At 50.8% G+C, this 27,501-nt stretch overlaps 1 long non-coding RNA gene across 2 annotated transcripts; it reads left to right on the top strand.

Annotated features, from left to right (window-relative positions):
* Window positions 1-27,404, top strand: LOC142018804 (uncharacterized). Of its 2 annotated transcripts, none has more exons than XR_012646937.1 (7): window positions 1-67; window positions 2,769-2,891; window positions 4,353-4,511; window positions 7,033-7,240; window positions 18,395-18,492; window positions 24,238-24,321; window positions 27,239-27,404. It is a non-coding gene; the product is annotated as an uncharacterized LOC142018804 (long non-coding RNA). The 2 variants fall into 2 exon arrangements; XR_012646938.1 differs by having other exon boundaries at window positions 24,238-24,342.
* Window positions 27,405-27,501: the final 97 nt, after the last annotated feature.

The raw sequence follows: 27,501 nt of genomic DNA, 5'->3' as shown, positions 1-27,501 counted from the left end.
TGCTATCAGCAGGATCCCCCTGGCTGCGACCAGCTTGGCTGTGTTATCAGCCGAGCCCTAAATCCAGGTATGTCTCTAATTCCCCAGAGTGACAGGGATGCCCTTTGTGGAAGGCGAGATTAGAGCAGGCGTGCGGCTGCACAGCCTCAGCCCAGGTGACAGGAGAAGCGAGCCCAGCGCTCTGTTGAAAAACAAGACGGAGGAGAGAGAGAAAAAAAGTGACAGCCCTGGAGGGAGTCCAGAGGGGGGAGGAAAGAGCTTCTGCACAAAGGGCCGGCCTGTCTTCACACCTGCTCGGACATACGGGGAGCATGGAGACCCGGGAGGGGGTGGGGGGGCACTGACAGATAGAAGCAGGGGGAAATAATTCTCACTGAAAGAAGCGTGTCAGCGGAAGATAGCTCAGTGAGACACTTCAAATAAAGGGAAGCAGCCGTGGTGACAGGATACATTCTTTGCCTCAAGCACACGGTAGACCAGGAGTGCCAGAGGCATCGGTGGGGAAGAAAGGCAACTCGAGTCACATCAAAGACAGCCACCCCCCGAGCACAATTGAAATCTGTCCTCGTAGCTGGCCTGAAAGCAGGTTTTGCACAGTCTGCTTTGTTCTCTGATCATCCCCGTCGCTTTGGTACTTCCCACCATCGGCAGGCAGGGCTCAGCTTCTCATCTCTGAGGGAACCACATTGCAGGGGATTCAGGTTTAGGGGGGATCTCTGCGCAAGCCTAGCAGGTGGTTTGGCGTTTGTATGGTATGTACTGGCTAAGCCATTGTCCTTAACCTGCAGCAACCCATCCCCAATTCCCCGCCACACCACCGCTGAATTCTCTGCCATTTCACACACAGCAGGCACAACTCACCTCTAGTATAGGTAAGCAGAGAGGCCCTAATGTAGCCCATAGTGAGCTGTCAGTATTACACAAAGCTCTAGGAGAGGCTTCCTATAAGGCTCGGCAAAGAATAACTTCTGCCCTAACATTCAAAACATTGAAACCTCTGCCAGGGCCAGGGCTCTCAAGGACATAGGACAATCATGAGCCTGAGGACCACCATGTTTCACAATGATACCACTGGCTGCTTTTGCTATTTATCAAGGACGGTTGTGTTTGGACAGGGCTGTCATGCTGTCCTAATACATCTGGTGCTCTACCTCCATCCCTGGCCTGCCAATATTCCTGCTTTAAACCCAGGATCATAGGCTATCCATATCCTTGTTTCCTAGCCTGGGGGCTTGAAAGATGGGGAGTTGGAATTCTCACGCAGGACAAGCGTGGGCACCATTGTCTTTTCTACTGCAGCTAGTTCTACAGCCATGCTGCAGGAGGTGTGTGTCAGGTATTTGGCAGGATCTGTGCCTGATTTGGGGGCCTTGTGGGGTTTCTTGTGCTTGATGTGTGAGAAGAGAAGAAGGGTCTTGGGACTGAACTCTGTAGCTTTCTGTTAGGCCTCACCTTGACTCCTGCAAAGGAGCATCCATGCCTGAATCCAGCAAGAATGAAGAATGTCAAAAGAATGAAGGCAGCATCCAGCTGCAGAGGGTATGGGAAACCAGCTGTCTGTACATGGAGAATTACGAACATCTGTCCAATGTGGGATCCTTAGGGAGCCTTTCTAACATCTCTGGAGGGATCCCACAGACCCTTCCACCACTGTGTTCCTGGTGGATGTTACTTCTGGGACCTCCTTTGCAGGCAGCATTGTGCTGTGGCCCAGGTTATCTTTCAGGTTGGCACCTCTCCCGTTCTCAAAGTTTCCCTTGTTTGGTATCAACCATGTTATTTCATTGCTAAGGTCATAGGGAGAGCAGGCAGCATGTGGACCTTACATTTTCAGTAGCAACTGGCTCCCTCTTGAACCTCACATCAACTTGGGGGATTTTTGGTGGCAAAGTTGGCTGCTTATCTGAATGTTGTGGATTGGCTTCTCGTCCAAGGTGACACCAGTTCTCCTGAATGCTGACTTTTGGAGGCAAGTTTCAAAGAGAATTTGGTCTTGGAAGCCAACAGGAGCTGCCCAGTCGTTTCCTTAGGCACATTAAGGTGGACTTAGGAACCTAACTTTACATGCCCATTGTTGTACTCCTTGGCTATGCTATCTTTTTCTTCCTTGTTCCAGCAAACAAGCAACATATTGGCTGGGAGGTGGTGTCACATGAGCTAGAGCCTGCCTTACCATGGGGGAAAGGGATAATCTTACAGGAAATATAGAAAGCATAGATAGCAAAGCCACATTTAAATATAAATTGCTACCTTGAAATGGACAGCCCCTTGCACAGGCATACACAACTGAAACTGCCCTGCTGCCATTATCAATATATCAGGAATCTTTTCTGACCAGCCAATTACCCAACTTCTTATATGGCTATTGAGTGACTGGTCATTCTGTATCTGTACAGCTCCCAGCACAAGGGAGCCCATGACTGGAATTCTGAGATGCTATATTCATACAATAATAAATAGTACTAGTGCATCGTCTACATGGGCAATTTGCTGCCTCCCCTCTTGAAGCAAAGAGAGCAAATGCTGTTGGCACAGGAACCTGGTTAACTAGGTGAGACTAATAGCTATAATAAATTGGCCAATTGTGCCCCCTTGTGGTATAGCGTGGTGCATGCACTGGTGATCTGAACACATCTGTCCATACTTAAATCCTTCTTTAAGACCTACTTCTGCTAGGGTTCCTACCATGAATCTAAGTCATTGGTATATAAATGTTTGATTTCCGTTGTTTTCCTTCCACTAATCTCTACCTATTTGTCCATCCTTAGGCTGGGTGGTTCTGGGGTAGGGACTGCACCAAGTTCAGTGCCTGCAAAACCCTCTACTACAGATTGAACTTCTCTCGTTTGGGACCTGACCAGAGCTAGACAAGAGAATTTGCTGGACGGGAGGTGAATATTGTCTAGCTGCATTACCACCACTTTCACTGCTTACAGGGCTCTTAGAAGACATTTAGCGGTAAAGTACAATTAAATAACAGCACAGAACGCGGAGAGCCAGGACTGGTGGCTGTAAACAAACTTTATGGGACCACAAGAAATTTGGGCATAGCCATGATAAGTAATCATCTGGCTAACTAAAATCATGCCAGATTAGAGAGATTACTGGATGGCTAGATTAGAGAGGTTCAACATGTACATCGATCATGAGTCTGGCTGTAAATGTTATGATAATAATAGGTATTCATGCAGGCATCTTCTCCTGAGTCCTCACCCTTTGATTCTGTGCTACAGTGACCCTGCTGCATGCTTTGCAGGTAGGCAGGCCTTTGGATCCAGGCTTTAGCATATGTTACATCAAAAAGAAATGCCTGGTGTGGTCTAGGTCTTTGCTGCCATGTGAGGGGGGTTATGCATACTTATTGCCAATGCTAAGAGTACAAAAAGCACAAGTCCAGCCCCACAACAGCCTGAGATTGCCTTAAAGGTCAAGAGAATTTTTTTTTCAAAATAATATTGGTGTCTTTACCTTTGTCTTGGTTTTTGAACTTTCAGAAGATCGCATTGTCAAGCTTTCCTCCTCAACCCTGAGGGCTAGGCACTGACGAGTATTTTACATGAAAGCTGAGATTTTCATGTATTCACATGCCTCCAGAACTTGGTGGGCTTTAGGGTGCACACCAGTATCACAAGACTAGTAATAAAATTGCCAGCATTGGCCACATGTCTCACACTGTCTGATCCTGAATCCATAGCAGTGGATATATCCTGACCTGGCTTGGCAAGGTCCTGGCTGGGATGACTTAGTTGGGGTTGATCCTGCTTGAAGCAGGGTGCTGGATTAGATGACCTCCTGAGGTCCCTTCCAGCCCTAGGATTCTATGATTCTATGACCCCTGGTGCTTGTCTACTCGGTCCCAGTGAGAAAGTGAAAACAATCTGCTATGTTTTTGAGGGTAGTGTGTCTCCCTCATCTCAGCGGGTCCTGAGACGCCCTCATTTTCCCTATCTTCCCACCCCCCCGAAGTCACACATCACAACCAGCTGATTGGATGGCTGTCTTTTTCCAGCTCCTGGATACTGCTCCTTACGTGGCCAGAGGCTTGTATGTTGAGCAGCAAAGCGGTATGCTTGTTGTTTCTGCAGCTTTCTCTGCCTTCATTGGCCAAAGAAGGAAGACGCTGTTTAAGCATAGGCCCTGCAGGCCTTTGTCTGGGGCCCCAGCTCCTGGAGTCAGGGAATTACAGCAGAATCTCAGGGGGTTTTGTTAACATTTGAAAGCCTTGTAGTTGCAAAGCAATGCTTGGAAATGTGAATGATGCCTAACCAGTGCAGGGACGTACCTCTGCTTGTGTCTGCAGAGAGCCTTAAACAGTAGCTGAGAGGGGGCTAATACTCTGTTCACATCCCCAGGGTGTTACTCTGAGACCTGTTGTTCGGGAGGCCTTGTCACTCCCAGTGTAATGGGGGATACTGGCTGCGCAGGAGGAGAGCCTGGCTGTGCCCATGGATACACCCCCTCTGCTGGGATAAGTACCACTCCCCCGTTGCTACTCGGGAGTGAGAGACAAGGTGAGTGGGTGCATGCGTGTGTGCCCCCCGGGCAGTCCTCCTTTGGAGAGGACTGCGAAGCCACGAGACAGGCAGCGCCATGAATTGGCAGTGGACTCACAAGGCTCCATATTGTAGTGTGTGTGTGGCCTCACACTGCCTCAGTCTGGCCTGAGTGGGCTTTCTTCCCCACTCCGCTGCCCCCTCAGCACCTCCATCCCTGTTAGCCTCTCACCCTCCTTCCCCAGCAGCTGGCTTTCTCTCTGTGCAGCCTCCCTAGGCCTAGGAGTGACCAGAGACAGGGGGAGTGCAGGCCGCTAGGCCCCAGAGAGCATGTCGGTGCTGCTTTCAATCCCGCTGAGGCACCTGGCCATGGAGCAGGTCTGCCTTTCTGCTGTCCTTGCTGTGGTTGTTCACAGCTGCAGCCTCAGAAGGGTCTCAGAAGGCACAAGTGCTGTGCTGGTGTTGGGCACCTCATCTCCTGGCCCCTCCCTTCCCCTGGCCCCTCCCCACGAGCCGTCATTCTTCCACTCTATTCTGCACTGGTTAGGCCTCAGCTGGAATGTTGTGTCCAGTTCTGGGCACCGCACTTCAAGAAATATGTGGAGAAATAGGAGAGGGTCCAGAAAAGAGCAACAAGAATGATCAAAGGTCTCGAGAACATGACCCTATGAAGAAAGGCTGAAGGAACTGGGCTTGTTTCGTTTGGAAAAGAGAAGATTGAGGGGGGACACAAAGGCTATTTTCAGGTATCTAAAAAGGTGTCATGAGGAGGAGGGAGAAAACTTGTTCTTTTTGGCCTCTGAGGATAGAACAAGAGGCAACGGGCTTAGACTGCAGCAAGGGAGGTTCAGGTTGGACATTAGGAAAAAGTTCCTAACTGTCAGGGTGGTCAAACAGTGGAATAAATTGCCTGGGGAGGTTGTGGAATCTCCATCTCTGGAGATATTTAAGAACAGGTTTGATAGATGTCAATCAGGGATGGTTTAGACAGTACTTGGTCCTGCCATGAGGGCAGGGGGCTGGACTCGATGACCTCTCGAGGTCCCTTCCAGCCCTAGTGTTCTATGATTCTAGTCTGAGAAGAGGGAGGCTCTCTGATGACTCTGGAAGAAGGCAGCAAAGCCGCAGGTTCACATGGCGCACAGACCGCTGTTGCCTGCCTGCCTCGTGGCTGGGCTCAAGTCCAGCTGGCGTGATTTCTGCCTGCAGGCGGGGCTGTCAGTGAGGCTGCTGGGCTGGGTGCTGCCTTCACTTGTGAGGACAATAGAGGAAGCACTGAGGTCTGTCCACTGGAGATACACATCTTCTAGTTGAGAGTGCTGGGGGAGACCCAGATAAGGAGACTCCCTGCAGGAGGGCGTCGGACTGCACTGGAGAGAGGCGCAGACAGGGAGAGCCCCCCCAAAGAGAGGCAGGAGAGATGGGGCCATGTTCATTCACCCCTGTGGTCACAGTTGGGTCAGCGCAGGGATGGAAGGGTGGGCTTGTGCCTCCCTGATTCTGGGACTGCTGGGGCCTTGGTTCTGCATGGCACCAGGGGATAATCAAGATGCAGGGTCATGCTTCTCCCATCCATGCCCTGTCCTCTGCACTGGAGGGTTCTGGACAGGGATGTCAAATGCTAGGTACAGGGTATTGCTTGGGCTGGGGGATGCTCATGACCCCTCTGCACTGGCACAGCCTGTGCAAAAGGGCTGCAGTGCACAGTGAATTCCTCCAAGAGAGGGAAGATGGGCCAGGTTCTGTGGCCAAGTGCTTTTCTGTGGTGCTTAGTGCTGAATAACGGCAGTGATACCTCAGGCACACGCTGAACACTGCCAGTGGTGGGGAGAAAAGCTGGCCCGTGTGTGGGACTGCATTAGGTCTCAGTAAATCTCCAACTGCAGAAGTCTACCCAGAACCTGGCAGCTCTGCCCCAGAGGGACTTGCACCCTGCCCAACTGTGGGGAAGAGCAGCTGGGTAATGTCCTGGGGATATCCACTCTGTGGTCCTGACCAGGCTGCTGGAGCAACCTGAGAACCAGCCCTGGTTCTGCACCCCAGGGAGGGGGCTGGGACGTTGGAGGTTTAATCAGTGCCCCTTAGCTACCTGTGGCTTGCAGACATCAGCAGTGGAGCTCAGTTAGAAACTCATCAGAGGCTGGAGCCGAGGAGTTCCCCGTAGGTGGGCGGCACAGCAGGAGCCAGACTGCCATTCGGGTACCTCTCTCTCTGCTGGGCCCATGCCTTCGTGTGGGCCTTTCCTCTCACACTCAGTTTGCTGCTGCTGCAGAGGAGGAAACGGGACACTAGCCCAGACATCAGTAGACCTATCCAGGGCCTGGGGTGGAAAGGGAGAGCCCTGAAGTGCAGTGGCAGGTCCAGGGGCCCAAAGGCTCTGGGAGCGTGGTGAGAGCCAGCTCAACACTCACTGTGTTGTCAGGAGCTGACAGCTCCCCCGACTGTGGATGAGCTGAGATAGGGCTGATATCAAAGCAGGGACCTCTCCTCCCGCCCAGGGGGATTAGATGAGTAAGGGCTTTTATTGTTGTTTTTCCAGGTTCCAGCGAAGGAGGATAGTTGGCAGGATTAGGCTGAAGAATATTCCCTGCCCCCATCACAGAGACAACAGTACCTCAGAGAGAAGAAGCTGCCAGATGACAGACAGAGCATGTCCCAGGAGAACCACCATCTCTCAGCAGCCTCTGCTGTCCCCTCCTCCTCCAGATACCACAGTGCACACCAGGACCCTGCATCTTTCTGAGCAGGTATTATTGCTTGGTGGTTCATCCTGCAGACCATCAGACATCAGCACAGCCACAAGGGAAGTCCCAGTCCCGGTCTGTTCTTGGTTGTATTTGTGGGTCCAACCAGGTGATTCCATGTCCGGGCCTGGGTGCAGCCAAGATTGTTCGTCCGTCTGTAGCTGTGCCTCCTGTTAAGACAAAGAAGCAGTTATGTAAACATGGCCTTTTCTTACTCAACACATGGCACAGGCCCCATGCATGGCCCTGAAGGAGGGAGGGAGGAAGGATGGCCTTGTGGTTAAGGCAGAGAGTTGGGTTCAGTTTCTGGCCCTGCCACGGGTTTCCCATGTAACCTTGGGCCAGTCACCTATTCCATAGGAGCTTCTGGTCCTCATGGATAAAGTAGGGATAGTGTTCCCTTCCTCCCACCCCTTGTCTAGTTGGACTATAACCTGGAGTATCTCCTACTGAGTGCAGTGCCCACTAAGTGACTCTTTTGTCCTCCCTTACTCCTGCCCTCTGCTGTATTAGTACAGACCAAGGTGCCATTGCCACTGTGCTCATGAAACACTTGGCACTTCATTATTGCCATTTGCAACAGCTTTGGCCATCCATGGGACAGTGGTACAGCCTGCCTTGCTTCAGCGCCCTCTCCTGGTGAGGGTGCTCAGGGCAGCGGAGACCTTCGGGGGCCATGCCTGGGCCGTGTGTCAGTGTGATCTGCCTTACCATGCCATGGGTCTTGCATGTGGTATTTGCTCTGGAGACAGCTCCTCTCTGGTTGCATCTTGTGAATCTGCCCTGGGCCCTACAGCACAGCAGGCCCAGTACAGCAATGCCCCAGGCAGGCGGTCGCTAGCTTTCCAGGAGTCAGTGGGATACACATGAGTAACCAGACACTGGATGGTGTTCTCACCCCACACAAAATGCCACCCACATGACATTTCACTGGCCTGCAAATGGAGCAGTGCCCTTGAATACACAGGGTGAACAGTGCCAGCAGGGTGACACTGACAGCTGTAGCAGGGCTGCAGTGCCCATTATGGAGAGACTATACCAAGCCTAGTAACAGTGCCAACAATTCAATGGCTACTGTATTCCAGACGGGTGAGGGGATGAACAGTCAGTCAGTCACAGCACCAGCAGGGGAACCATTTCCCAGGCTGGATAAGTTCACTTCCCTGTTTACAGCGCCACCTGTTGGAAAGCAGTACACAGCCAATAGCACTTGCCCTCTACCTGGCAGGCTGCAGCCAAGGATTTATCCACATGCATAAATTGCACAGGTTTAACTTCAATCAGGTTAGTTTGCACTAGCACATTTACTGAGCCACGGACCTGCTGTCAGCCGTGTTTAAACCACTAGGGTGTGTCCATGCACAAGTGTCACTTAATGGGTGCAAAATAATTCCTGTAGTTAAGTGGGCACAGATTTGAACTGGCTTTTACCGGGTTACATACAAACCAGCATCATGCTGAGATTCAAGGTGCTGCAACCCACCCTGAGAACTGGGGAAATTCAGGACATCTCACATTTTCTGGCAGTTCAGCTCCAGTGGCTACTGGCCTGGAAGGGCAGGGCTAGGACTATGTCAAAGCCCTCAAGCTGGATCAGCCTGGCAAGATGGGGGGACTTGTTTGCTTGAATCTAGTCAGTAGTTACTGCTTCTTAGCATCCGTTAAGTGCCAGCACCCAGGCCCCAGCCCTCCCCACACTGTAGTGATGCGTTTGTGAAACACACGGCGCTTGCGGTTGACCAGAGCTCTGAAATAAGTGAGGCCGGAATTCATGCACTGCTCTGTATCCTGATGTGGTAAGGAGCTCAGGCCTGCCTGAGGGAGGGCGGGGGGGATAACGGAGGCTGCTGGTGCTGTGAGGCCACTGCCAAGAGCCTGTGCAGGGGCCCAGCATGGCTCCAGACGGCTCAACCTGGCACCAGCGGAACTGTGATAAAAATGAACCTGTCCAGGACACCAGACGGGGGGAGATTAATGTCTGAATTGTCAAGGAGGAAACAAAGGGCTGACGAGAATCAAACAGATCCTTGGGGGGAGATGCTGCTTCCCCCAATGAGGGCTGTGCTTCATGGCCCCACTGCTCCTTTGCCTCTGAAGCCTGGCCCAGCCCTGCCAGCCATGAGAGGGCTGGAGAGGAGCCTGCAATCTCCCATGGGGTAGCCTTGTGGTGCACATTCAACAGGTCATAAAGGCACCTCTGAGGTTCCCAGGGTAGAGAATGTCCTGGCTCATCCATGGCTCTGTCCATGTGTGAGTGTTAGGAACCCTGACTCCTTGGCATGGTGCTACCATCTCCCAGGGTGGGAATCCAGGCTGACATGGTTCAATGCAAGTCAGATGTTCCCCATGTCAGTTGCCCAGCCGCATCCCTCTCCAGAAATGGCTGCGTTTCAGTGGTGAGTGGAATGCGTTCCTCTTGAAAGCCCTGGGAGTTCCATTCGGGTACCCCAGAGTCCTACTTTGTAATAAAACACTCCTTGCTTTCAGGGTGAAAGGTGTGAGACAGATGGGAAGTTATTACTGTCAGTCCCTCCTGCCTCTTCCGCACTGCCAGGCAGCGGGGTAGATGTGTTCTCCCAGTGAATTCACCCTTTAGCTCTGTCCAGTCAACTTCCAAAACTACTATTTTTAAAGCATTTTCCCCCCATTTCTTTGTCCTTTAACTACAGGGTTCTGGAACAGACACCACAGCTGCTGCTCAGTCTTCAGGCCTCACTTCTTGACTGCATAGTTTTCCTCCAAAGTTGTCTCCTTCCTCCCTTTTCAGTGAACTTTGGTCCAGTTGCAGCAGCTCTCCCTCGCTCCTCTTCCTTCCATGTCTACACTTGGGATGAGATCTGATTCAGAAGTTAGCAGTCAGCAGGTGAAGGAGCTGACCATGACGTGTAGACAGAAGTAAGCAGGGGTTGCACCACCAGAGCCAACTGGGCATTAGGTTTGAATCTTCACCAACTCAATCTGTTCAAGCCCCAGCTTGCCCTTGTCTGCACTTGGGGTACATCTATACTGCAAAGAAAAGCCCCTGGCGCCAAGACTCGGAATCCAGCTCAGTTGCCTGGGGTGGCAAAGCTAACGATTGCAGTGTAGACGATTGGGCTTGGACTGAAACCTGGGGAGGCTCTTGGAGCCCAGACTTTGGCCCAGACCTGAATATCTATGCTGCTGCTTTTAGTCCCACTGCCTCAACCTGCTGGCCTGAGTCAGTGGACTCAGTGCCGAGGATTTTCTTTGCAGTGTGGATGTGCTCATTGGGGTTAGCACTGAAGCTAGCCAGCCAGCAGCTACACCCATTGCTTGAGCTGTTCCCAAGCAGAGGCAAGGCCTTTATAAACAGTTAGGCAGCCAGTTACGTTAGTCTGGGCCCAGAGTGCAGGTTCTGCCAGCCATAAATTCTCCCTTTCCTTCTGTGTGGCAGTAGTGTCCACATGGTAACCTGCCGTAGCTCTGCCAGACACATCCCTGGGCCACGGTGGTCACCTCAGTGTATCTAGAGCTTCTGGGAGTCAGGAACAACCAAGTTGTGATTCTTCCTTTACCTGGTGAACTGTGGGGGACTTGGCACACCAGCTCCAGCCTGTTCTTAGCTCCAAAGCCTGACTTAGGGGGCCATCTAGTGGTTGCTGTGTCTCACTGCATTTATTAGGTGCAAAGAAAGGTGCAATTGTAGAGCTGGAGCAAATCTCATGACTGGGCTGACTGTGAAGGGGAAATGAGTCTGTCTGTTGTTCAGGGGGCAGAGGAGGGTGTGCCTTTCATTCAGAATGAGGCTTTTGGAGAGTTCAAGGAACCCACTTGCTGTCCTCCCCAAAACCTTTAGGCTACGGTCTCTTGCACTAGCATGCTTTTATTTTTTATAGTAGCCCCCAGAGCTGAGATCAGGTCCCATTGTGCTGGAGACTGTACATGCATCTATACACACAGCCCCTTCCCCAAAGTATTAACAGCCTAAGTAGACAGGACAAAGGAAATATTTTAACTCTCTCTTTACACATGGGAAATGGAGGCTGGGAGAGATGCAATGACCTCTAAAGGTCACACAGGAAGGCAGTGACAGAGCTGGGCAGTGACAAGAGAACTCCTGAATCCCGACCTGTGCTAAATCCACAAGACAAGGTGAGGGGACTGTCATAGGCTCCTTTTAATTTTCGTGCCATTCTTGGACTCCTGGCAGCATCCCCCGTTGGGTGCCCCACTCACTATCTTGAGATCACAGCTGTCTGTCTAGAAGAAAAGGCCTCCAGTGCCACTCAGACGAGAAAGCCATTGGTTATCTGACCAGTTTGTGTCCAGGTAACTGTCCCTATCTACTGATGCACAGCCTGAGGGGCTATGGCTGGTCCCTTTTATTCCTATACCACACGCTGCATTGCTGGTGTGCAGTGTTCACTGAAAAGTGACATGGACTCTGTTCTGGGTCTGCTCATGTACTGTGTGGGGGACCTATGAGATTTTTTGCATAGGCTGCATCTGTAGAAAAGGGATAGAGGAGATTAGTGTACATACCACTGTCACCAAGACCCTAAAGCCACTTGTCTGCTGTGCTTATAGAATAATATTGCAGGTGAGATTTAAACCGGAGCCCATCTTAGAACTACAGGCATTGGAGATGGAAAAGACTTATAAGACCCCCCGGAGTTCCTTTCCTGTGGCCTGTGAAGGAGTGTGCCCTACTGAATGCGTTGAGAGTGGTTGTATGTTTGGGAATGGCCAAGCACCTGCCTAGAGTCTGTAACAGAATGGTTATATTAAGCAAGAAAAACAGCTGCTTGTGTGAGCCCTGGCTTACCCCACATCCATGCAGAGTGCTGTAAGCACATCGCAGGAGGGTTGTACTGGTTATCACCTTAGTCGTCGTTTTAGCATATGTGAAAAATGCACATGACCAATATTTATCACTGAATTTGGTGCCAGGGTCGGATCTTTAGCTTCCCTGGCTTGGGCCAGATGCTGACAGGATGCAATATAACAATGGCGAACTGCTAATCCGTGAACTGTTCAGCCTAGCTTTCAGTCCCAATTACTCAGTTTCAAAGTGCTAAATACATGACTGAATCTGCAGTTAGGTTCAGGTATATATCCAAGGATGGCTGCACAAAGAGTTGAATATATTGTAAGGGCAGAGTTGTTGAGAGTAACATGTAGATATTTTGATGCAGGCAAGTTATGTGTCCATAGCTATACAAATCCACTGGGGGCCTGGCATGTGCTATGGGGAAGCAGTTAATGCTAGTGGATAATGCTCTGGACCAGGACTCAGGTGACTGGGTTCTAGTTGTAGCTTTGCCATTGACCCACTGGGTGACCATGGGCAAGTCACTTGGCCACTTGATCCCTTAGTTCCTCCATCTGTAAAATGGGTTTAATGATGCCTCCTTTGTAATGGGCCGTGAGATTTATTGATGAAAACTGCAATTATGTATTAATTATGATTCTGCTTCTCTAATTAGAGCTATTTGGAAAATCTGGGGTTTTATTGAAATGAAAAACAGGGTCACGTTTGTGAGAACGGTCAAAATACAGTTTCCTCCTTTCCACTCAGTCCTTACAGCTGGTCAAATAATCTTGTGTAAAAATGTTTTTGGCCAGGTCTAATCATTCTGTAGAGGAGAATGGTGAGGGTCAGTGGTGTGCATTTAAGCTCAAGGACATACAGAAATGTATGGAGTGTAGTTTCTATATACAAGCCCGGCCCTGGAGGATTGAGTGTTATAGTTTAGGCTCCTCAGGGTTTGCTTGTTTTTTACTCAGGTGCTATAAGGAGATCTGGGTGAACAATGTGGGAAATGAAGGGCAAATATTTACAGGAATTCTGCATTGTTTTTTTCGAGCAGCTGCCTCCATGCCGCTGTTTATTTACTGGTTCCCAGTTCCATCTCAACCTGTCTTTGTTCAAACAGACGTTAGGGGATGGCTCTTCTCTCCCTGAACACCTGGATTCACGTGCAAACAAGGGAACTCCTCACTTCTGAAGGAACTACTCACCTCCTCTTTTTAAAGTTAGAGTCATCCAATCTCAGAGCAGAAACTGAACTGGTCACAGCTCACAGTGAATTATCAAAGGCAGTCAAAAAGCAATGTGCTTGAAAAATACTTAGGTTAAAATCGCTTCCTGACTCTCTGAATTCAAATGTGGTACATCTGTTTGGCTAAAGCTGCTAAAGTATTTATTGAGCAATTAGGAATAAAAAAAATCAAAGCCCATTTGCAAATAATTTGCAAACAGAAGGCAGAGCTCTATTCACTGGCTAAACTGTTGTTACATAGTTTCCCATCCCTGCTTGTAAGGAGTAGGTCTGCAACAACCCAGTTCTCCTTGATTAGTGTGATTTGAACTGAAATTTGTTCCATATCCAGGAAGCATCACCTTCAAGGTATCTAATAGATGGACTAATGCGCCACATTGAAGATCATCATCCATAACTTCACTCCTCTGGCACAATGGAACTTTCCGCAATATGGGTAAAGTTCCTCTAGACAGAGCTTTCCCGGAGCCAGTCCAAGAATGTGGAATGAAGTTCCCCAGGAGCCACAGACCAGCACTACCCATGCTTACCCACAAGACAGGATGAAGGAACAAGCACAAGACAGATGCTGGGCCACATTGCTTAATGCACCAGAGGAAGAAACTCAGATACTATGATAATGAAATCAAAACAAAAAGCAGTCAAGTAGCACTTTAAAGACTAGCAAAATAGTTTATTAGGTGAGCTTTCGTGGGACAGACCCACTTCTTCAGACCTGTCCCATGAAAGCTCACCTAATAAACTATTTTGCTAGTCTTTAAAGTGCTACTTGACTGCTTTTTGTTTTGATAATGTGTAGACTAGCACGGCTTCCTCTCTGTTACTATGATGATGAGTGCAGCATAAGAACCTGTCCAGAATAGAATAGTTCTTGTATTTTAACTACCTGCAGCCAGAGACTAGGCTTTTCTTTCCACAGCAACTCACTTTGTGTGTTGAGGGAGGAGACCGGTATCTCCTGAAATACAGCGAGGTGCTTTTTGGTTACACTGCAGGCTGAAGGGGGTTTTCAGCTACTGTGTACATATCACACGGGATCTACCCTTGCCTCAGTGCATGCACATTTCACTAGTGCTAACACATGCATATCGCTTTCCTTTGGGCTTTGCTGGCTTGTGGAGGGGAGGTGGTGACAGTGATGATGCAAGCTGTGAGGAGTGGGTGCAGTGAGATTTCCCTGTTCTGTGCTGTGGGACCATCCATCTAGTCCAGGGTTTCCCAGCCTATAGGTCGGGACCCAAACATGGGTCATGATTACATTTCAAAAGGGTGGCTGGCTGGGCTGGGCAGCTCTACAGGTGGCTATTAAGAAGCCATTCACACTCTTGAAGTGGTTCTCAACTTCTTAACTAGATTAACAGCCATCAAGCAGTTACGCCAATCAATTAAATTGAGAACCATTTCAGCTGCAAGGCAGAGAACGGCATACCTGAGGAGCAGTGCCCAGCTCAGGTAAGGTGGAGGCCTGGTTCCAAGGCTGTGGGGGAGGGAGGGCAGAGCTGATCAGCTCCGTGGCTTCCAGCCTCTGCAGGCGATGGGGTTCCTGCAGACCCCAACAGGATTCCTGCAACTGACGCAGCCAGCCAGGGCTCTGTGCCCCAGCTGGCTTCCAGCCGCAGGGGTCCCTGTGCCTCCCCTAGTTCCCTCCAGCCTGTGAGTGGTTCCTAGCCCCTGCGTGTGACTCTCCTAGCCCCTGAGTGAGACATTCTTAGCCCCCTTCAGCCCGAGTGACTCCCAGCCTCTGAGTGTGACTCCCCTACCCCCTCTAGCCTCTCAGTGTGACTCCCCTAGCCGCCTCTAGCCCTGAGTGTGACTCCCCAAGTTCCTGACTGTGGGGTTTAAGCTGGGGGGGAGCAGTTTGGAGATGAGTGTCTTTCTACCACCATAGCTCTGCCTAACTATAGTAAATGCAGTGTTATTATTTCATTAATACATTTCCTCTTTTCTGTGAAATAACTACTATGACTATATAAACATGAGGGGGTGCAATTTTATATTCTTGCCTCAGGTGCAAAATTAGCTAGTTACGGCTCTGCTCTCCCCTGCTCCCCCCTGTTTTTGAATTGCCTTGGATCACCAAGTCTTCCTGAATTGTCAGAATGGTCCCCAACTGGAAAAGGTTGGGAACCACTGATCTAGTCAGTGATGAGTCCTTTGGTTCTGCTCAGCTCTGTCCTTTCAGCTCCTTTCTAAATGAACCAAGTTTTTCCAATCTAGTTCTAAACAACCCCAGCAATGCGTCATTGTGGGGGGGTGTTGTCGGGGTGTTTTCCCTGATGGCCAGCCTCAATTTCCCCTCTTTTAGCTTCACCCTCTGACACTCATCTAAATAATTCCCCCTCCTTCCTTAGCCTGGGCTCTCCAGTTAGGCTTGTGGGGGGTTATCGTGCCCCCTAGCTCATGCTATGTACATTTAGTTCTTTTCCATCTTTTCTTATGAATCACATCTTCCAACTCTCCAATCTGTCAGTCCCCCTCTGGTCTGATGCTGCTGTGAATACAGTATGCCAGAGCTGCCACATAGAGGATCTCCGTTCCCTACTCCAGAGGTAGCAGCTCCAGCAGATAAGGGACATGGAAGTCTCTCCGCTGGTCAAACCATGAGTTTCACTCAGCTCAGAGCCCTTTTTTGATCTCAGCTGGTGTGCAGAGGACAACAGTTGAGGGACAAAGGATCAATCAACTCAGACTGAGTGGAGTTTGGAAAAGAGGAATTTCATGTTCGTCAAAAGGAATGTGGGGTCACACGTGAACTCCTCAGTCTTAGCCTTTGCCGTGTACTACCTTCTGTGTAGCAAAGAACTACCACTGTCAGGGGCCCTGCACAGTCAGAACCTCGGTTGGGCAGGTGCATGCAGGTTAAAGGTGAGGAAAGTGTAATGGTCCTAATCTCCCACTGCTCGTGCTAGAGAAACAGGAGAGCTCCCTTGCTCAGGGCAACAGCTCTTCCCCCAAGGGGAGACAGGCCCCCAATACAGCCTGGGTCTGCCTTCTGCAGTGATGTTTATCCCCTCACTGAACTCTCACTGATTCCTGGCATTCCATCAGCTAAACCCATTCATTATTACAGGGCTCTCAGCCACGCTCCAGACAGGGTACCAGACTAGAGTGCCTCTAACCCCTCATGCTGCAGGGTATCAGCCCTGATTGCTGCTTGGGAGATGAGCGGAAGGGGTGTCATTTCCCTGGTGGAATAGGAATGCACATTTCTGGAGCCCGAAGTATATGGGGGAGGGTCACATCTTCCTCTAGAGCACCTGGCTTCAACTCCTCTCAGAGATGCAATGCAACCGCTCACCTCTTCCAGCGCAGTGATGCCCGTGCTGCAGACTTGGCATGGCAATGCAGACAGAGCTGGACCCTGACACCAACATCCTGCCACTGAATTTCCTCCTGATCCCAGTCAATTCCACCCCCTCCCCCACACCCCACTGCTCAATTCTCCAGGACACGACAATGGGGGCTGCATGGTTACAGGCGATGCCCTCTCAGTAATGCATTAAAGAGGGGTGTGTTCAGCCAAGCACCCCAGGGCACAATGAACAGGCAGGGGATAGCCCAGACGTCATCACCAGCGGGTCCACTCTCTGTAAAGTGGCTGTGATGTATCAGGCTGGGTGAGAGCTAACACGCTCTGCAGAATGACTCCTGTAGCAGCCTCTATGGCCCCTGCTCTTCTGCCACTTTCGTCCGCTTTGGGAAGCCCTGGGGCTCACTGCAGTTGAAATGTGCTACCAGAAAGCACATGCTAATCTTGGGTTATTCTTATGTCTGTTGTTTTTTTTCTGCTTCCCACTGCTGCAGCCACGGCCCTGCTAGGGGCTGCCCTGTGAGCCACGCAGCACCCGCTGATGGAGCTCTCTGCCTGGGTGATTCAGCGCCCTCATGCAGTGCTCTGAAGCTAGGGTGACGCAAACATCCCACCAAGCTCTGCTGTGCACACGTTGCAGCTCTCTGCCTTTGGCTGGAGTTTTTCTGTGTTGGTGAATAAGCAGGGGGAGATGTGGAACCAGATGGTCTCACAGGGAAAAGGCATTTTCTAGTCAGATCTGTGTCCTCCGAGGTCCCCTTGAGGTATCCTTCCCCATGGGTTCTAGCAACTCAGCAGCTGTGATTGCAGGAAGGCCTAGAATGTCACAACGCACCGGTGACATTTCACCCAAACTCAGAGGCCTCTTCCTACAGGCCAGTTCCCAGGCACTCAAGGAAAGGGCCATTTAGTCTTCAAAATGTAACCCTGGAGGTACTGAGACCACACACTAGGGAGAGTGAAGTCTCTTCTCTACAGCCTTGGCTGGGAGCCAGCTGACCTATAGCTCATGGGGTGAGCCCAGGGTTTTAGCTCCTCAGGGAGCAGGTTCAGTCCGTTCTGCTGACAACCTTAGTCTGTTGGTGTTACCAGTGGGGGCTTGTCTGAGATTTCAGCGGGGTCCCCAAAGCTCAGGATGTGCTTCCTCAGTAAGGGGAAGTATGTAACCCATGCCGCTAGGCGTGGTTCACTATCCTCGGTAGTGGCACCAAGACCACCTCACAGAGGAAAGAATGAGCGTCCTTGAGAGCCAGCTGGCCTTTAGCTCAAACTGCAGAGGTGCCTGACCAAAGCGCCCCGGGTTCCAGACTGCCTGTGGGCAAATACAAGAGCATGGCAGCAAGTGCCTTAGAGTGACCACAATATCTCAAGTGGCATGCAGGCCCCCTCTGCTGAGGGCCTCATACAAAATGGCACCCGTGCCTTGACGAACGTCACTGGCTGAAAGCCCCAGAGCCATTGGAACTACTGATGCCCCAGCAGGGGGGTTGCGGGCCTGCCCCTCTCTCTCTGCAATGACAGTGGCAGGAGCCCGGGGAACTCTCAGAACCTACAGGAAGTTTCCTGTCTGACATCCTAGCAGAAGCATTGGGTCTTCAACCGCTGCCAGTCCTGAGCTTCCGGTAGGGGCTCCAGCCCGGAGCCCCCCTCCACTATCAGCTCACCAGATGCTTTTGCAGGATACTGTGGTAAAACTGTGCAGGGCACGAGCTGCAATTTGGGGTTTTCTCTGGTGTCAGCCTTGAAGACAAATTGGATGGGAAAAAAAATGATGCCCCGTCAATGCCCATTAGTCACTCTTGTTTTCCTTCTGTGTGTGCACAGGAGAAGCAACGGGTCCCTCAAGCGGCCAAAAGCGGGTGGACAGTGGGAAGTTGAAGGTCTAGAGGAGCTTGGTCAACAGCTGCACTGGCCCAAAAGGGGTAAGATGTTCCCAACCTGCTGTCATTATTAGCTTCTTCAGCCAGATCTATTGTTTTGCCCCCTAGTGGTAAGAGAGGATGTACTGCAGCCTGTGACACCCATCTCGGATGCCGTTCCGAGCGTCTGGGAGATGAGCCGCTGGGCGTACCTTTTAGCACAGCAGGCCGCGATATGCTTCACAGAGGTGGCTCACGGATGTACCGGGAAGTACTCATCGCATTCCTCTGACTCCAGGTGTGCTAGTCCCTGGGGCAGGCCAGGAACCACTGTGACAGCGTGCAGACCTGCTGGGCCCTGGCAGGAATTCAGCGCTCATCCAGTGTTAAGGGCTGCTCACAGCAAAGAGCACTAGTGCTATCGGGAAGGCAAGGGCAGCCAGTGTTTCTATAGCACCTTCCACCAGGGAGCTCCTTACGTGCCCAGGCTATGGCCACACTTCAAGTTTGCAGGGTGATTCCTACTGCGCACAGACACACTTGCGCTAGCACAGGCAGGGAGGAGAGGAGGTATGGGCGAGCCACGCAGAGCACAAGCCCACCTGCACCAGCGCTGCTTGTGCAACCGCAGCTACGCTCCGGTTTCAGTGCTCTCGCTCTCACGGTGTGTGTCTGTGGGAGCTAGGCCTTAGCTCCACCCACCCCCTAGCTCCCAAGCATAGACATAGCCTGAGGTCTGTGGGCTGTGACCACCCCTGACAGCGCAGCTCTCCTGGGGTGGCCGTACTGCAGTGTGGGGTATACCAAGGCAGAACCCGGTACCCATTTGAAACTGGAGGAGCAAGTTAGGGCAGTGGAACAGGATCGCCCTGCAAGGAATGGCTGCTTGCTCTGGAATGGCGCGGTCTCAGAGCTGCCAACCCACCTCAGCCAGCGAGCGACACTGAACAAAGCTGCAAAGTCACAAGGGCTCATTCCCAGTCCTTGCCCCCGCCCAGTCAGCAGAGACGTGGAAGGGTCTCTTGTCTTGCCCACATGCTGAATCCTGCTCACACCAGCGGGGGCTTTGTGCCTACTAGTGGGGATGGGCCTAGAGCCCTGCAAATGCCTCATCCTGTTCACTGAGCCACAGGAGGGATCTGCTAACCGGCAGGGGCTGCAGCATTGCCCTGTGTCAGCTAGCTGAAGCCCAAGGCATTTGAATGATTTCTGGGGAGGCTGTGCAAGCATGCAGCTCATTGGCTGGCTGTTTCTCTGGGGGGGTGGGAGGTGGAGCCAGTGTGGGAGGCAATCCATGGCCCGCTCCACAACTTAACTCCACCAGCTGGGACCCTACACAGCACAAGGCTGGCCCTGAGGTCATGCATGCTGCAGAATGGCCGGGGGGGGGCGGGTAGAAAAGCTCCTTCTGTCACAGACCAGTGAGGAATGGAATAGGGTGGGGAGCAGAGAGAGGTGGGAACCGACCCCAACACCCATCAGACACTGTCCAAAATACAAACAAAGGCAAAGTCTGAATAGCAGGAGAACCTGTCAGAGCTGGTGGCCCCCGACCCACATTGCAGCTTTTGCTCTGCGCTGGGGCTTTCTGCAGTCTGGAATCTAATTGGTGTTTGCTATTTAACTCCCTGTTAGTTGGGATGAGCAGTCTCTCAGGGGGAGCTCCTGGTTTCATTTGAAAGGGGAGAGGAACTGACGTGGTAAATGCAACGGGGCAAAAATAACTCAGCAGTGGCCCATGCCTTTCTCTGAATCACCTGGCTAAAGTGGGGTTACTTGTGGAGTCTCCGCATGCAGAGCCGTGCACTTCACGCAACATTCACATATGGGGTGAGTGACCCCTGCCTGCCCAGGGGTCTGGTGTGTGCACCCAGCATTGCTCTGCCTGGACTGGGGCATCTCCTTCAGCAGCTATAGCTCTGAAATCCGATTGCTTGGTGGAAGGTCAGAGTGAGTGACAAGCTCAGGTGGGACTGCCAAGATCCGAAAATACTTGCCGACATCTCCCCCACTCTCTCCCTTCCCAGCCATTCTGTCTTGCACTGGGAACCTGTCGGATCTGACCAGAGTAGGTCTGAGTCACCACGTAGATGAGAGACCACCAGGGATCCTGCTGTTTCACAGGGTGGTGGTCTTGAGTCTCCAGCAGTGCCCTGGGGCTAAGGGGCAGTACTTCCTTTCAGAGCTGTAAGCTCTCCTACCATTGGTGGTCTTTAAAGATCCTGTGGCACATTTCCCAAAAATGACAATCATAACCTGACTGTCCTGTTCCAAGTGCTACCTGGGCTAAACACCTGATGCCCCTTGCAATTCCCAGGGGAAAATGGTGGTTTTCATTTCCTTGTCCATATCCTAATGTTCCTTTCTGGTGTCAGACGGCTGCTGTGGTTGGCCTTGGGGTGGCTGCATGAGTTGGGTGAATGATCCCGCTGCATAGTTTAGTGTCAAGGGAAGTTTGGATTGAAATGGTTCAACACGTGTCAAATGTGTGATGAAAGTTAGACTGTCTCACCAGCTCTGGAAAGGCAATCACAAGGATTACTGCTCCCCTATCTTCTAACAGGCAGCACTGTCATACCGTGTGCAAATTTGGCTTCTACAAGCCAATGTTTCTACCCAATGGATTCCTCTCCGTGTCACTGCTAAGGCTGCATTTGCTGGCGTTGTGTTAAGAGCAGCACTTATTAATGTTACTAACATTTCTCTCTCTGTATCCACACTACATACAAGAATCCCCTGAGTCCTGGAGAATAACCTAAAGGGAACCCAAAGGATTAGCCATCACCCAATGCGTTTACTCAGTGCAAATCAGTCATTTTCTGCCCACTAGATGGTGCCATGCAACTGTTCTTTGCAATTCACAGCTGGAAAGGGAGCTCAGTGGGAGGAGCTGGGTAGTGTCAAACTGCAAAGACACTTGGGCTCTGCATAGCCATCATGCACATGCTAAGATCCTCTTACGTGAGAGGGAGGGAAACCTTTCTTGCCTGTGCAAGGTGGAGAGACACACAAGCCAGAGATGTGATAGGAAGGTGTTGGGCTCCTCTGCTGTGTAGCCTGCCATCCTCTCAGCACTCTGTACCTTGGTGACCAATGAAGATGGCTAGATTTGTTTCAGTGCTGCCAGGAGGGCTCCCCGCATTTTACCTGCAACTGGCTAGAGGACAGGCTGGGATTCAGTAGCCTACGGGGGGAGTCCTGACTGGCCAACAAGCATTTGCACAAACTGACCCAGCTGGATCGATCTGCCCTGTGCATGGAGCTGAAGGGCTGGTACGCCACCCAGTGCCACACCACCTGCCACAAGTTCAGGGGCACTAACGAGGCAAATGAGTACCTGCTGATGGTCTGGGAATGCCAAGGCAAGGCTGGCAACACCCTGAGCTACAGTCACAGCTACAACCATAACCACTACCTGGAACAGCAACAAGGACAACTATAGGCCACTGCAGCACCTAGTGTGGGGCCTGCTGGTGGGTTGACGCCTGTCTAACAACCAGTCTTAATGGGAAGTACCACTGGGGATGGTGCAGCGGGGTGACCAGAGGCATCTACAAGGGCACATAGTATACTCTGACCAACAAGAGGGCCAATCAGCAATACTGGCTGTAGAAGGCAGAGATGAAGACATGGCCAGTCCACTTTTAAATGGCACCTACAGCCAAAGCAGGTGAACTCCTGGAGGAAGCAGTTGCTGAGCTGGGAGAGGCAGGAAACTAAGAGAATGGGATCAAACAGGGTAAAGAGCAATGTCAGAGCTATCAGGGAAAGTTCATGCTGCTGAGACGCGCTGACTCCATGACCCAGGAAAATGGTAGAAATCCTGCGGCTTAAATTGTTTCAAGGAGAAGCAGTCTTGGAGAACACAACTTTGGGAACTGTCCCACATGCTGTCTCTCAGGGCATTTCCAGCTCTGAGAGACAGCATACACAGCCCTTCTGCAAGGCTGGCTTCCTCAGTGCTTACCCAGTTCTTACTACCCTTCTCCCAGGCCAGAGCTGCTTTCTTATACAAACTTTCCCACAGCATTCCTTCCTGCGGCTGGCCCTTTAAATCTGGCAGTAAGCGAGAGCTGCAGCCCCAAAGGAGCCATTTTGCAACTTCTAGTTGGTGAGGCTCCAGAACTCCTGGTAGGCTTGTTTTCCTCTCCTCATTTCTGGCTAGTTCTTACGTTTACATGGTTTTGGTGGGAGCCAGGTGCTGTGCTGGACTCTAATGTGTAAGGGGTCTTTAAAGTTTTGTGAAGTCTTTATAGTCATGAGCTATTGTCAAAAGTCCAAGGAACCCAGTCATGGCCTTTCCCTAGGACTTAGCAGAGAGGGTATTCTGCCTTGGGGATTGTTCAAGACCCTTATGTTTTGCTTATCATAGCCTCTCTGAGACTCACAGGCCTAGAGTGCTCAGCTCTGTTTTCCTTGGGACTGGCTAGGAAGCCATTTTTATTACTCCACTCTGGATAAGACACTCTGGGAGGATATGAATCAAGGTGTATGTAGAGTCTATTTCAGTAGTTGTCAATCAGTGTGCTGTGAAAACTGTCCAAGCTTGCTATGAAATTTTGTCAATTTCCCCTTGCTGTGGCTGTTTGCACAGGCCCCATGGGTGGAGGGGAGAGAAATTGATGACCCTGTGCCAGATGGGGGCTAAAGTAGTCCCAGTTGGCATGGGATTTGCCAATTTCCCCTCCCGTGCTGTGGCTTTGTGCTGAGCCACCATGAGGGGTAATGCTGATACCACAGGACCCCATTCATGCTGTGAAGCAGCTGAAATGCTGCTTCCTAGACTGAACAAGGTGTGCAAAAATACTTTGGCCTTCACAAAAGGGAAGGGAGGGAGGGTGGTAGCCTGCTGGAGCTGTGATGGGGTTTAAATGCCGTGTCCTGGCTCCAGTGGGCTGGCAGGGAGGGGACCGGCTTTCAGTGGTTATTTGTTTACTCAACATGTCGAGCATGGCCTTACGCAGATTTTGAAAATGTGTCTGTGCTCACTGTCTAAGATGGAGTATTCTGTGATGGATTTCAAACATTAATACATTTGGTCCTTGTTTAGTTTGTTGTATGCACTGCTATGTTGCAAACTGCTCTAGTAAGACTGTCACTGTAATCAGTGTAAGTAAATGTGATGCTTCTGAGCATTCGATTCAGCTGAAGAAAGTGGGCGTGTTGTGGAACTGTTTGTCTCATGGAACTGTGCTGTGTTACTGAAAAGGTTGGAAACCACTGGTCTATTTTATAGATGAATTTAAACCTTTGTTTACTTCAATAACAGTACTTGCAGGAGTACCAGATGGAGCTACCAAGCTTCCTTTCTGCTCTGTATGGGCAATCAGAGGGTCCAAAAGCACTTTTCTTAAGAGTTAGGATTTCCATGACCTGCTCAGCCAAAGTTTTCCCCTCTCCCCACTAACTTGACGTGCTCCATTCTGCGGATGGCTTCATTTTATGTGGATGATGTAACTCTTGAATGTGCTTAGTTTATAAAGTGCATTGTATTTTAACACCCTGATTGGGGTGTGATTTGGGTAGTAGGAAGAGAAAGAGGTTCCTGTTGTAGTCACTAATCACCACTCTGTGTTAAAAGGTCGGCTTCCCCCAGGGGATTGTTACTTACTGCTACCACCCTGCAATCAGCTTGATATTCTGCTGCAGAAGCCCAAGAGACAGGGGAACATCTCCAAGGAGCAGTATTACAAACCCTTCACCTGGGGGGCAGGGCTGGGGGGAAGCTTTCTCCATTGCAAAATCTGCCTGCCTTGTATTCCTGGTGACATGCCTGTCAGATTCAGTTCCTACCTTGTGCCCCTCCAGATCTGGTATCTAGAGTATCCTGAACCATGGCACTGAAAATGCCCTGTCACCTGCTTTCCTTCCAACGCTGGTTGCCTGGGGGATGTGAGTACAGAATTCTTTACAGTACATGTGATTTTTTTTTTTTAAATTTTTACTCTTTGTAACAGTCCAGTGTGGCATTATTCAACAGTGTCTTAAAAATAGTATCTAAACTTGACTTATTAGGGCCAGGAACTTATATGGGAGCAGGGAGTATGGGAGAGAGTTGCTCATTCTTCCATTCATGGACTAGCTGATATAGGAAGGAAGTCAGTCCTTCTGAGATCATGTGAACTAACTGGTTTTGTACTGGCCTGGGAACCAGGCAAGTCCTGGGTGACAAGCCCATCTGCCCCATTCGGTGCCTGTCCCCTCTGCAAGAGGAGAAAAGCTGCCTGCCTTCCAGGTTTGTGAGGAATTTTTGTGACAACCAAAGTAATAATGTATTTTTGCACAGACAAAGCAGTATGAGGCCATCACACTCTATGGGGTCTCCAGCTTCTGTTGTGCTGTAAACAGATGCTTGATTGTCTCAAATATCTTTCCTTCCCCTGGGAGATCTGCATTCTGCAGTGGTGGTTGAAACCTAAGAGCTCCCCTATTTCTCAGAGGCCGTGTCTACACTAGCCCCAAACTTCGAAATGGCCATTTTGAAGTTTACTAATGAAGTGCTAAAATACATATTCAGCACCTCATTAGCATGCAGGCGGCCACGGCACTTTGAAATTGACGTGGCTCGCAGCCGTGCGGCTCGTCCCGACGGGGCTCCTTTTCGAAAGGACCCCGCCTACTTCGAAGTCCCCTTATTCCCATCTGCTCATAGGAATAAGGGGACTTCGAAGTAGCCAGGGTCCTTTAGAAAAGGAGCCCCGACGGGATGAGCTGCGCAGCGGCGAGCCGCGTCAATTTCGAAGTGCTGTGGCTGCCCACTTGCTAATGAGGCACTGAATATGTATTTCAGCGCTTCATTAGTAAACTTCAAAATGGCCATTTCAAAGTTTGGGCCTAGTGTAGACATGGCCAGACAGAGCCCAGCTAACAGTGGAGGTAAGAGCAAGGGCTTCTCAGGGAGACCCTTCTTTCTGTCATGTTCACTGGCTTGATCCTCTCTAGTGGGGGCCAGAAATAAACCCTCCCCATGGCACCCGTGCACATATACACTGTATTGCTGATGGGTGGCCTGCCAGAAGGTTCAATGCTGAGCACGGGGGTGGTTTCACACCCTTGTGTGGAGGTTGGACTAGGAGGGATGACACTGCAGATCCTTCCGATAAATGAGTCTGGGAGTTGGCCTAAACCAGCAACCCATCTTCCCTTTCCCCTCTCAAGGACTGTGGCTCTGAGGAGGCTGACCTGTGAGTCTATTTCCCCATTCCCTTTTACCTGTCTGGGAAGGGCCGTGCTTTGTCCATCACTGCTAGCCAGGCAATCTGAAGAGCACTCCACATGGGGCAAAGTGAGTGGGGCCCTGCTCAGAATCAAAGAATCCGAGAATAGGGCTGTGGTGTTGGGTTCTAGAACTGGAACAGCTGGTGGCCTTCAGAGTAGAGGGACTGCAGCTCACCTTTGTGCAGGCTGGGATCAAGCGCCACAGAAGAGATCTGACAATCTGTGAGCAGGCTGCTGTGTAGTCTGTTTGTCCAGAAGATTTTTGGATACAGACCGTTTGGGAAGACCCCAGGCTATGGCTGCATGAGGGAATGCGGGGCATTATTTGTCAGATTAGGCTCCATGAGATAATGCGGGGCATTATTTGTCAGATTAGGCTCCATGAGATGTCAAACTGCATGGAGATGATGATTTATAAATACAGTTTCTATTTCCCTGATGCTAATAAATGGACAAATGACTGCACAGAAACATATCCAATCACCCTGTGTTGTGAATGAATAGCACTCTACCCTCTGGGGTTTTCCTGAGGTGCATGCAGACAAGGGGGCACCAGCTTGAAGCACTTTGGTATGGCACTGACCCAGCATATTGTTTGCAGTCAACAGTTTTGTGCCTTCCAATGCTGGCTTGTTGCATGGAGCAGAGGAAAATGTGCACAGAGGAGGGTCTCAAAGTGCAACATAAGAGAAGTGCCTGCAGAAAGGAGAGACCTAGGAATGGGGACCAGAGCTGTAACACAGACAAAGTGCACAGGAAATGCTTTGCATCTACCAAAGCAGGCTGGTGTGGGGAAGGTGTATGTGTAAGGGGGGACACCTCAGGCAATTCAAACACACACAGGGCGTGTATTCCTTTATTAAGGAAAAGCCTGTGACCGGTGGGAGAATCAGAAAGCTGACCAAAACCAATGTGCTTTTATAGAGCATCTTTGCAGACCATCTGAGTGCTGGTGCTAAGTGAGGCAGTTGATATGGCAATGGACATGTGGGAGGGAAGTTCCAGAGCAGGGTTAGGAACCTATGACCCAGGGGCCCAATTCAATCTGCAGCTTGCTTGATCAGGTCTTGCCCCTTTCGCTACCTCACCCCTGAGCCCCAGCAACCCCCTCCCACACAGAAGCCCTCATTTTTGGTCCCACCCCAGACCTGGGGGGAGCTACAAAATCCACTAGCTCAGGGCCCCCAGAAGAGTTAATGTGGCCCTTGGGGATAAACCCTGAGCCCAAAACAATGGCACCATCATATAGAACCAAACCAGCGTGTTAGGCTGCCCCATCCATTTGCACCCCAACCTCCCAGCCCAGCCGTTCCTGGGGCTCAGCCTCCCCCAACCCCTTGCAGCAGGCACAGTAGTGAGCCACAGCTGATGGGGTGTCAGGGGAAGCAGAAAGTTTAGGGATGCCAGGGTAGGAGCTGGACTGTCCCTAGCAGGGGGGAGGGCCCCGCCCCCACCCCTCAAAGGCACCTCCTTTCCCTCCAGAGCACAGCTAAGTAGTTCCAGCTACTGTACCGTTGGTCAGCACTGTTATGAACAGCTGTACTAAGTCAGACCAAAGGTCCATCTAGCACTGTATCCTGTCTTCCAACAGCAGCCAATGCAAGATGCCCCAGAGAGAACAAACAAGGGTGAATTACCAAGCGATCCACCCCCTGCCACCAACACCCAGGCCCTGGAGGAAAGGGACATCATACCTGCCCATTCTGGCTAATAATCATCAATGGGCATATCCTCTGTAAATGCATCTAGGTTTTTTGTATCCCTGTTAATCTTAGCCTTCAGAACACCCTATCTCAAGAGGTTCTACTGCTTGACTGTGCATTATGTGAAGAAATACAGCCTTTTGTTTGTTTG

This window comes from Carettochelys insculpta, chromosome 11 (assembly GCF_033958435.1).
Source record: "Carettochelys insculpta isolate YL-2023 chromosome 11, ASM3395843v1, whole genome shotgun sequence".
NCBI classification, from domain to species: domain Eukaryota; kingdom Metazoa; phylum Chordata; order Testudines; family Carettochelyidae; genus Carettochelys; species Carettochelys insculpta.
The sequence above is the reverse complement of the archived record's forward strand: the minus strand, read 5'-3'. Positions and strand labels throughout refer to the sequence as shown.